Source organism: Ooceraea biroi, chromosome 12 (assembly GCF_003672135.1).
Source record: "Ooceraea biroi isolate clonal line C1 chromosome 12, Obir_v5.4, whole genome shotgun sequence".
Classification (NCBI taxonomy): domain Eukaryota; kingdom Metazoa; phylum Arthropoda; class Insecta; order Hymenoptera; family Formicidae; genus Ooceraea; species Ooceraea biroi.
Genome location: NC_039517.1, coordinates 6,663,452 through 6,673,035, shown reverse-complemented (window position 1 = coordinate 6,673,035; position 9,584 = coordinate 6,663,452). Strand labels below are relative to the sequence as shown.

Genomic DNA, 9,584 nt, shown 5'->3' with positions numbered 1-9,584 from the left:
CATAGAGATACTAGTGGCAGAGAGGTCAGTGTAAAACTGCCTTCTGCCCGTAACGTATCGAACCGTAGTCGGTGGAGTGAACTGTCCTGCTGTTCGATCAGAGTCCTCCTTCGATCCTGAAGAGCTCCACGGAGAGATCGACAGCCCCTATCTGGGGATTTCCTTATCACGAGGACTAACGCTGGACGCCAATCTCTGAATTCTCGTTCTTTCTGTACAGGATAGTAAGTACCTGCAATCTGGGTCATGAGAAACCTCGGTCGCGATCAATTTTGGCGGTCAAAAGCCATTTCACAGTAGATCGCTCAATCTAATTTGTTTATTCATTATTATTTTCTTGGTACGAGGGAAGAGATGAATTACCCTTCATTTCTGTGCTGTGATTATTGAGTTTTCTTAGTAATAATTAATAGAATAATTTGGTCAATCAATCAATTGTTTTAAACGATGCTTTTGTTATCCTGCTAATAATAGAAATCTATATCAGTAGTTTATAAAGAACGTAAGCATACATCTAAGGGATCGTTAATGGAAATAGCGTTATCAGATAATTAATCAGATTTAGTTACTAAGCGACATTTTATCTAATGCATAATGAGGATGATGGACTTCAATTATTAAACGGCACGGTAATTGACCTCTCGTCTCTCGTCAGATATTGGAGTTTTGACCTGAAAAACCAGCTGTCATCAACCCCACTAGGTTCCATTTAAAATTCGATATCTACAAACTGCCACGAAGAGCAAATTTAAGGATCTCTCAGAAATAAGTCAAAAATAATTTTATTAAAGATTAAAAATAAGACTTGACGCTGGTAGCATAAAGCAGCGAGAAATTTCGTTCGATTTCGCGTTGCGATTTTACCGCAGATCTCTCCTCCTCTTCGCGTGTTTCAACCGAGATTTAGATAGTCGCGGGAATAAAATCGTTTCGAATCTCTCTCATAATGACAGTATGGATGTTTGTGTCTTCTTTACCTGGTGTGCGTGAATATGGGTCACGCAGAGTTCAGGCGGAATTATGTGAGTTTATACGGGATAACATGCCGATGTCGGCGGGTCGCGGGTACTTATCGGCGAACATTATCGTGTCGGTCGAGAGTGGTTGGAGGCGGCGCACGTTCGACGTACGTAGCGTGATTATACGTACGTACGTGGAAAATCGTATGCCATAAATTTGCTGGTCAGGCCTCGAGGCCGCGGCGCGTGCGTTACATGCGAATAAATCAATGCTGGTGTGCAGGTTGCGGCGAAAAAATTCAATCATACAAACAAACGTGTCGTCGCTCAAACGAGAGAGACGAATGGCTCGTCGATGGGGCCGGCGAATACCGTAGATATCGTGGATACCGTACTTTCCATGCTGTTAAATCGATCTGAAGCGAAGGGAACGCCGAATGAGAAAATTCCTCGGCAAACTACCTAATTAACTATAATTTAGGCTGATTTGGTCGAAGACCGGTTGGTTTCTTTTATGTGACACGCAAAAGTACGTGATGAACGAAAGCTTGACGTTGCTTATAAATTCAGTCTTGTAATAAGACCTTGTGGCCTTAACTTTATCGTATCGTCTTATCTTAGTTTTCTTTCTTGGAAGGTACGTATGATTAACAGGATGTTTTCATAATCTAATTTCTGCACACTGTCTAATCTTGTTTCAATAGTCATTCGCAATGAAACTGACTTCATGTACTGTTATATAACGCGACTGTAATAACTTAAACTTTAATGAGGAACATTGAACATCGATTTTTTGCCCCGTTAATGGAAACACCGCATTACTTATCCAGGTCCTGAAACGGTAATCATTTCTTCGTTTCGCTATCTCGTATTTTATCGTACGTCGTCCTTTATGACTAATAAATGACCGTACGTTTCCTTCGCGTACGGAGAGACTTTACAAATATATGGAAATAGCCCTACCAGTTTTAGCACCATGGCCGCATTATGCGTTCGCGTGTGTTTGTGTGTCTGTGAGCGGATTCACGTACATTTCACGCGTTGATCGTTGTGCTACGTTTAGTCTTAAAATAGCGGCAACCAACCTTAACCCGCATGGACCGGAGCAGCGTTTTAAATCGACGCTTTTTCTCCGAACACCATGTGTGACGTAACGCGATGCTAGATTGATATCTCTTTCCATTAGTAAATTGATATTGTTTAATTCACCTCGCGGGCTCTCCATATTACTTAATCCATTTAATTGTAACCGCGTCCTAATGAAACCGCGTCTGATCTAATTGCGCTAGGCATCAAATATTAATTGATTGATGGTGACGTGAAGCCTCATATGGCAAATCTCTCGCGCAACGCGAATTGTGTTTGATAGGAATTTGATTTTTTCCCTCAAATTTGTTCGATCATCGCTTCGCCAGCAAATATTAATAAAATAAACTGTCGATATAACGTGGCATTTAATCTCCCGTGCAACGCGACTAGAAGCGAATTAAGTGACATGACGCGTCCGCGAAGGTACCGATATCGGGTAATTTTCCAGCGCGTATTTACCACAGGTAAACGCTTTTGCCACACCACCTGACGAGTTTTCATCGCGGAAAATGCGGGCGCAACCAGAGAGACAGGAGAGAAAGAGAGTTTCGAAAAATCGTGCCACCGATTAATTTATCTTTATCTTCGGACGCGTGCGATCACGCTCAAATATCACGCTCGTCGCCGATCGTGCTTTCTGTTTGCACGATTTTCCGATCGATTTCGCCGATTTGCGAAATGCGAATCGCGAATCCATGTCGACAACGTGACGCACCGTCTCGATTCTTTCCGCGCGAGCGATGTTTATCCGTTCCTATTAGCGTCTTTTTGCAAAACGCATCTGACGGCCGTCTGCAACGTCACATTACCAGAAGCAGACGCCTTTGGAGGATTTCGCAGCCGTGAACAGAGAGAGATAGAGAAAGAAAGAGAGAGAGAGAGAGAGAGAGAGGAGTCGTCTCTACATGACGTTTCCCAACGTCTATCGTGCCGTCTCACGTCTCTCGGTTTCTCTCTCCTCTCGGGTCTTTCTCAGCGGATGTGACGCCCGGTAGTTGGCCCTTTCGAGATCTCAAGGGAAACGTGCGATGCATACACCGTGAGCGCTGCAGGGGAACCTGGAATCTTATTGAATCTGCTGTAATCCCCGACGCACCCCCAACGCGTGTACATTTCGGATGCTTCTGAAGCGCACACGGCGGTCGCACGGCTCGATGATGATATGACGTAACGGCTTTTTCGGGACGATATCGATTTTAAGTGACCGCTGCAGGCCATATGAGCGACCGCGATAAGCGGGCCTTTGATAGAAGCAGCGAGATAGCGGGAATTTCGTGTGCAAATTTGCTCAGTGCTTGTGTGAATTGTCATTGAGTCATCCTATGACGAAGCGACTTTCTGCTACCTGGAGAACGTTCTCAAATGATAATTCCCTCTTTGTCTCTTTTTTCAAAACGAACTCTAATCAATAACATTTAATTAATAATCATTATAGGCACGTATCTCAGATTCCTCAGATCTGCGCCGCTCATAGACAGGGCACGCATATCCGGAACATCGATCCGCCTCGTCTCAGCTTTCAAAAGCCGAAGACAGTATCCTGCCCGCAGCTTTCTTCCTTCCTGTCTCCACATTACAGCTTCCGGTCGAAACGTGCGGTTTCATCACGCGTCGGCGATAATTATCGCGCTCGCGTTACTGCATAACAAGCGCGGCTTTCGAGCGGACCTTAGGTTTGCAATTAGCGTGAGTAATTTCAGAATTATCGATCCGTCGGCCATGCGGTAGCGTAGGTCGTAGGTACGCTGCGGGAAGGGCGATTCGCCGTGTAGGTACATGCCCAAGTGGCAAGCAGGAAACAAGTCGACGAAATCGTCGCTTGAACGGCGAACCGCCAGTCAGGTCTGAGCCTCCATGCGACTCGCTGTTCGCCAACTCCGACTCGAGCACGACTTCGCGATTCCACAGCGCGTCTTTCGCGATGGAGAACTATCGATCGCGGCTGTCAAGCTTCCGGTACGTGTTATTGAATCCCGAGTCGCGCTATTCCTGGCGACTGATATCTGGTGTCACATCGCAGCTTTTTACAGTGTCGTATTAGTCACACTTCCACGATGCTGGTCGATAATGATATTTAGGTGCTGTTACGTGTAGATGCTACACGTACAGCCGTGCTGCGGCATTGCGTCACGCGAAACTCGCTGCAATCGTCATCAGCTTGCACTTTGAAAGCTTAATCGGCGGGATTGATGAATAACTGAATAAATGTTAAATCCTAAGTAATTAATGCGTCGTGAGATGTCCCTTTTGGATTATTTGAAGATGGCACGTCAAGCTTTGGCGTCTCTTGTGCATTTTGCTAATTAATAACTCCGCTAATTAATGACTATCATATTATCATTATTTCGAGATGTTCGCGTATTCTCAGATTATTGCAGTATCGATCGGCAGCACGTAATATTGCTTTGATGCTGTGTAATTGTGCTTCGGCATTGGTGTGCCATGCTGGAGGTACACCGCATCTTCATCGAGAGAACCCTTTGATCACTTTGAACCCGATTTTCCGTAATATTTTAAGAATTCAAGTATTGAGAATTCAAGTATTGCTGGAAAGAACTTTTTTCAATAGGAAATTAATATATCAGACTAATTTTAACGTTGATGGATTCGTCGGCACGATATTTATCGGAAGTCGATTTATTTAACGAGCAACAAATTTATTCGCTGTAAAAAATAAGATCGTTCAAGGAGACCACAATCGCTTCCTGCACATTTCACAACCAAATCGATTTTCGGCGAAAGATAAGGATGTCGCAAGAAAGATGTACTAAGGTGTGTCCATATATTCGAGTACGTTCAAACAGCGCTCTGTCGTCGGGTTTAGCGATTCCGAAAAAGCAAATTTACGTACTTATCTCTCAATATTACATAAAGTACTTTTTCAAGGAGCATCGCATTGAAAGGGAAGAGAAGATTCTCGGCGGGAACAAATACAATGATAATTCTTTTACACGTAAAATCAAGAACGCCATGTAAAATATCGCTGACATATCGTGATTTTCTCCGCGAGATGCTCCGGAAAAGTGCACAATGCTTTTTCCCACAAGTTCCACACGTGCCTCCACGGCGGCATGCGAATGTCTCTCTTACTAAAGGGTTCGGAACGGGCGGTGGAGAGAACGAGCTGATCGTCTTGCTTCTCGCGTTTCCACGAGGTATCTCCGGTAGAGAAAGGGATGGATGCGCCGAGGGATGCATTTAGGCGCTGATGGGATGCTTCCACCAAAGAGCCAGGAATGTGAATGGCCCAGCAATATTCCCTAATGTTACTCTCCATTTCTTTAACCTGTTAACGAGCATCCCAAGCTTCGATACTATGGGGTTTCCTCTATTTTACCTGATAATATCGAATCGACCGTTGCCGCTCGAACTTGAGCCTTTGTGACGAAGAGTGGATGATTAAAGAGCAACGTACGAGCCACCTGCTGATCACGTACGATATTATCAGGGTTGTTAAGGGAATAATCGATGAGGAATTATCGATTTTCATTCAAGTGTCTGGCGGATGCTGAACGCGAAAATATGGAGTCCGCGTAAATGAAGCTAATGAGACATCAGATGTATAATATAAATGAATTTTAACATGGGACGTTTCCTCGAAATTTTTCTCGGTATCTTCAGGAGATGAGAAAAATGCAGCTCTCGCGAGAGAGCTCCTTTTAGTACCATCAAACATTCGTGAGAGGAACGATAGACAATGCCGTAAGGACGAGACGTGGCAAAAATTGAAAATGCGGGGAATGTCCCGCGGTGTGTTTTGTCCGTCCGGCGAGATTTCTGGTCGTGATGTTTAACCGAGATATTCCGAGATAAAGAAGAAGGGAAGATCGCCGCGCTCTGCATTTTCTCACGAAAAGATCCCCGACGTCTAGACGCGCATCCCTCACGTATTTCACGGCCCCGAGGGCGTTTGCGGAATTCTTGTTTGCGACGGGGGCATGGGGAGGAGAAGCAGAAGGAGCAGCAGCAGGAGGAAGAGGGGAGGAGCAGGAAGAGACACGGTATAAGGAGAAAGGGAGGGAAATTCGGACGTGAGAGGAGAGAAACGGCGGACCGTCGAAGATTCGTCGTCCTCTTCTTCGCTTTTCCATGCGGGATGGCGCAAAAGTTCAGAATACAGCCCCGGGGTGACGAACAGCCGCGGCAACGGAGATGATTGATAGCGAGGAGAGCGCGCGGCGTGCCCCTCGCGCACCACAATGGGGACCAGAAATATGAGATCGGAATAAAATTCATAGCCGTTGCCAAGGGAGACGTTAGGCCGCGATTGAGATGCAAATAAGAACGAGACACCCGGTAGCGACGACGACGACGACTTCGTGGCATCCCCGTAACTCGTTCGTCCCGACGACGACGACCTGGTTGTGGTGGTGGTGGTGGCGGCGCGCGCGGGAGAGAATTTTTTATGAGCTCGGGAAGTCGCTATCTGTGTCGAAGTTTCGGGAGGTCCTTGGAAATTTTCCGCGGTGGGACGCACGACAAAGATCTCCGTCGCTATCGCAAATCAGCTGTTTATTCCGAAAGTGGTGTAAAGAATATTTTAGGAAAGTCCGTTCTCCCTCTTTTCCTTTATATCTCTCTTGTACGCGGGATGTCGCATACAAATCAATACGACGTATTCTTAAACCTCAACTACCGCGACAGTCCCGCGCACGCTTTGTCGCCTTGCTCCGTTTCTTTTATATTCTTCATCATGAATTAATAAAACAACTATTCGCATTCCAGTAATTTTACTTCATGATTCATTAAATAATTTCTTTTTTCTATAAAAAATTGCAGCAATCTGATCGATCATTTCTCAATCCCTATTTATTAATGAAAGCAAACTAAACGAGGCATATTATTTAATTATGATTTCTTTTTTTCAGATAAATTCATGTGAATGTGAATGGATACCAACATCATCGGCTGAAAGGCCCGTTACAGATATTCTTCAAACTGTCAACGCGGAAACAGCCCGATGAATGTGAGTATCGTCTCGCGCCATATATGTAAATATATTTGCAATTTTCTTGATTGATATTCGCTCATTATCTAACTACGCATCGTGCATCTCCTAAAATCGCCATTATTTCGACTTTGCTGGCACAGCATCAATTCCATCCGCTGAAGTCGCTCATTTCAACGTCGTTCGTGGAGTTTCAGATCCGCGCGAGTCCGCTTTTCTTTTCGCGTGCGGTCATTTTTCCATGTTTATGCACCGCGATTACGTGTCGGGATTGCAGCTGACTTCGTTCTTTTTTTTTCCGACAATTACCCGTGCCTTTTGTGGGAACAGACCACAAGTGACTCACGGAAAGGTACAATGAAGCGGACTCAACACAGGCGTTGCACGCCTATCCATTTCATTATCACGCGATCGAGTTACGGCGATTCCGGCGAACGAATCAAGTTCAATAAAAGGCGACTCGTGCGAGAACGTTGCTGCCATTACGACGAACCGACCGTCGTGTAACGACATATACCTGCTGCCATGGTCGCACACCTCGCTTGCTCGGTCCTTATCGATCGCACCACCGGTCTCTAAGCACCGTAAGAAACTGTATAAATTAATCACGAGAGCCGGGAGACGCGCCGTGTGCTCTTAAACGGATTACCTCACTGATCGTTAAAAATTTAGAATATTTGAGGGAATTACGGAGAATATATAGTCGCACGTGATTTGAGTACGATTTATATATTTCTCTGTTTAACGGGATAACGAGAACCATTGCTCTCTCTTTCTTTCTCTTTTTCTCAGTCATTTTTGTGTATCATATCGATTCTTGCGAGTCTGAGGCAGCGGGACAAATTAATTAAGGCAGCTGAAGCAGCTGACGAGTTCGCGGTCACGCCGTTTCAGGCGACGAATCATCCAGAAATTAGATGATTGAGAAAAATTGGGTCAAGTAGCTTTTTGAGCTTCAGTGAATTAACCTTTTGTGACATACGAGTACATGTGTGGTATATTTTTATCGTCACTGGAATGCACAACGATAAAACGGTGGAACTAGAGTATGGCGTTAGAGAGAAGAGATTTAATACGGAGAGAAATCACATGTGCTTTTGTATTACCTCAGTTCTGTGAAATATAATAAATTATGTACTTGACTCGGAAGATTTGTAGATCTATAGGTATATGAGATATGCATGTACACGGAGAAAGAATTATTTATTTGTGCTTCATACTTTATTAAGTTTCCAAGTATTTGTGAACTTGATCAGGCGTTTCTAAGTATTTTTCATTTTAAAAAATTAGAAATCTTGTCACATGGCATGTACTAGTCATATCTGGAGCAGATACCTTAATAACAATATACATAATATGATAATACACTAGTAAAATAAGTTTTCTAGTATATGCGTAACAGATATCTAACAACTGTCGTTCTCTTTATGTTTCAGATTCGATTGACAGGTGGACATACGGTGAAGCAAAGGAGATTTATCGGGAATACCAATAACAAAATGATCAATATATGGGAATATTTATAGATATTTTAGGAAGATAATTTTCCTACGATACGAATGTAAGCGAATGTTGTCCCCGCCACGTGTCACAGTGAACATACATGCTTCTGAACGGGGCTTCGCCAGGCATTTTTCACAAGGCAACGGTTTTCCACATTTTGAGGATGCAAAACGCGTTATCACGTTATCACGTGCCGTGACGAGACTTACAGGTTCAACAACGACAGCGGACGGCGACACGTCTCGGTGGATTTTTGTGAGCCAGGAGACGAGTGTGGGGATCCGCGCGGATTCAAATGTGATATCGTGCACTTGCGCGATTCGATTTCCTTTTTGTATCCTATTCAGATTTAGAGATACCTTTTATTTCGTTATGATGGTGAGTACAGCACCAGATATGTATTATTCGTTCGGGCCGTTTCCCTTGTATCGGCCAACGCGATCGAGCAATGAAATCGAACGGGATCGCGCTATTTCGGCGGAACGTGAACGCAACGTCGCGAGGCATACGTGTTACGAGTTACGAGCTCCACGAGGAGGTCGTAGAAAGTTTCCGATGTCGGACCATATGTAGAATGGAGCAGAGATTATTTTTCGATCGCGCACCGCCCGCATACATGGAACCATCGTGCAATGTCACGTACAGTTACGCCAATCGTAATTCCGATTCGCAGTGAAAGTCGTTTTCGAGGCAACGAACTCTAGTTACGATCGTAAGAATGCACGATGTGCAGACCAGGGATCGGCAAAATATTAATAATAAATTAATATTACTTGAGTATTTAATTATTTATTTAACAGGAAAAAATAATTCCCGATTAATTGATTAATCAGTAATCAAGATAAGCAATTTTTCAATTGCTCGGTTAATCAGTAATCAAAAAGAACAATTTCTCAATTACTCGATTAATCAGTAATCAAAATAAACAATTTTTCAATTACTCCAGTAATCAAAGTGAAAAATTTTTCAATTATTTCATCACTCAGTAATCAGTGTCGGATGTTCCTTGATTATTTAGTTGATTTTTTTCTGGATTATTTTCTTGATTACTGACACTGATTACTGAGTGATGAAATAATTGAAAA

General features: G+C 43.8%; 1 protein-coding gene across 2 annotated transcripts in view; it reads left to right on the top strand.

Moving 5' to 3' along the window:
- The window catches only part of LOC105284153 (multidrug resistance protein homolog 49), a 56,689-nt gene continuing 47,105 nt past the window's right edge, over positions 1-9,584 (top strand). For both annotated transcript variants that reach the window (XM_011347459.3, XM_011347458.3), the window contains exons 1-3: positions 1-224; positions 6,917-7,014; positions 8,433-8,877. The gene's annotated coding sequence lies outside the window, so the exon portion shown is untranslated. The remainder of the gene's footprint in view (positions 225-6,916; positions 7,015-8,432; positions 8,878-9,584) is intronic.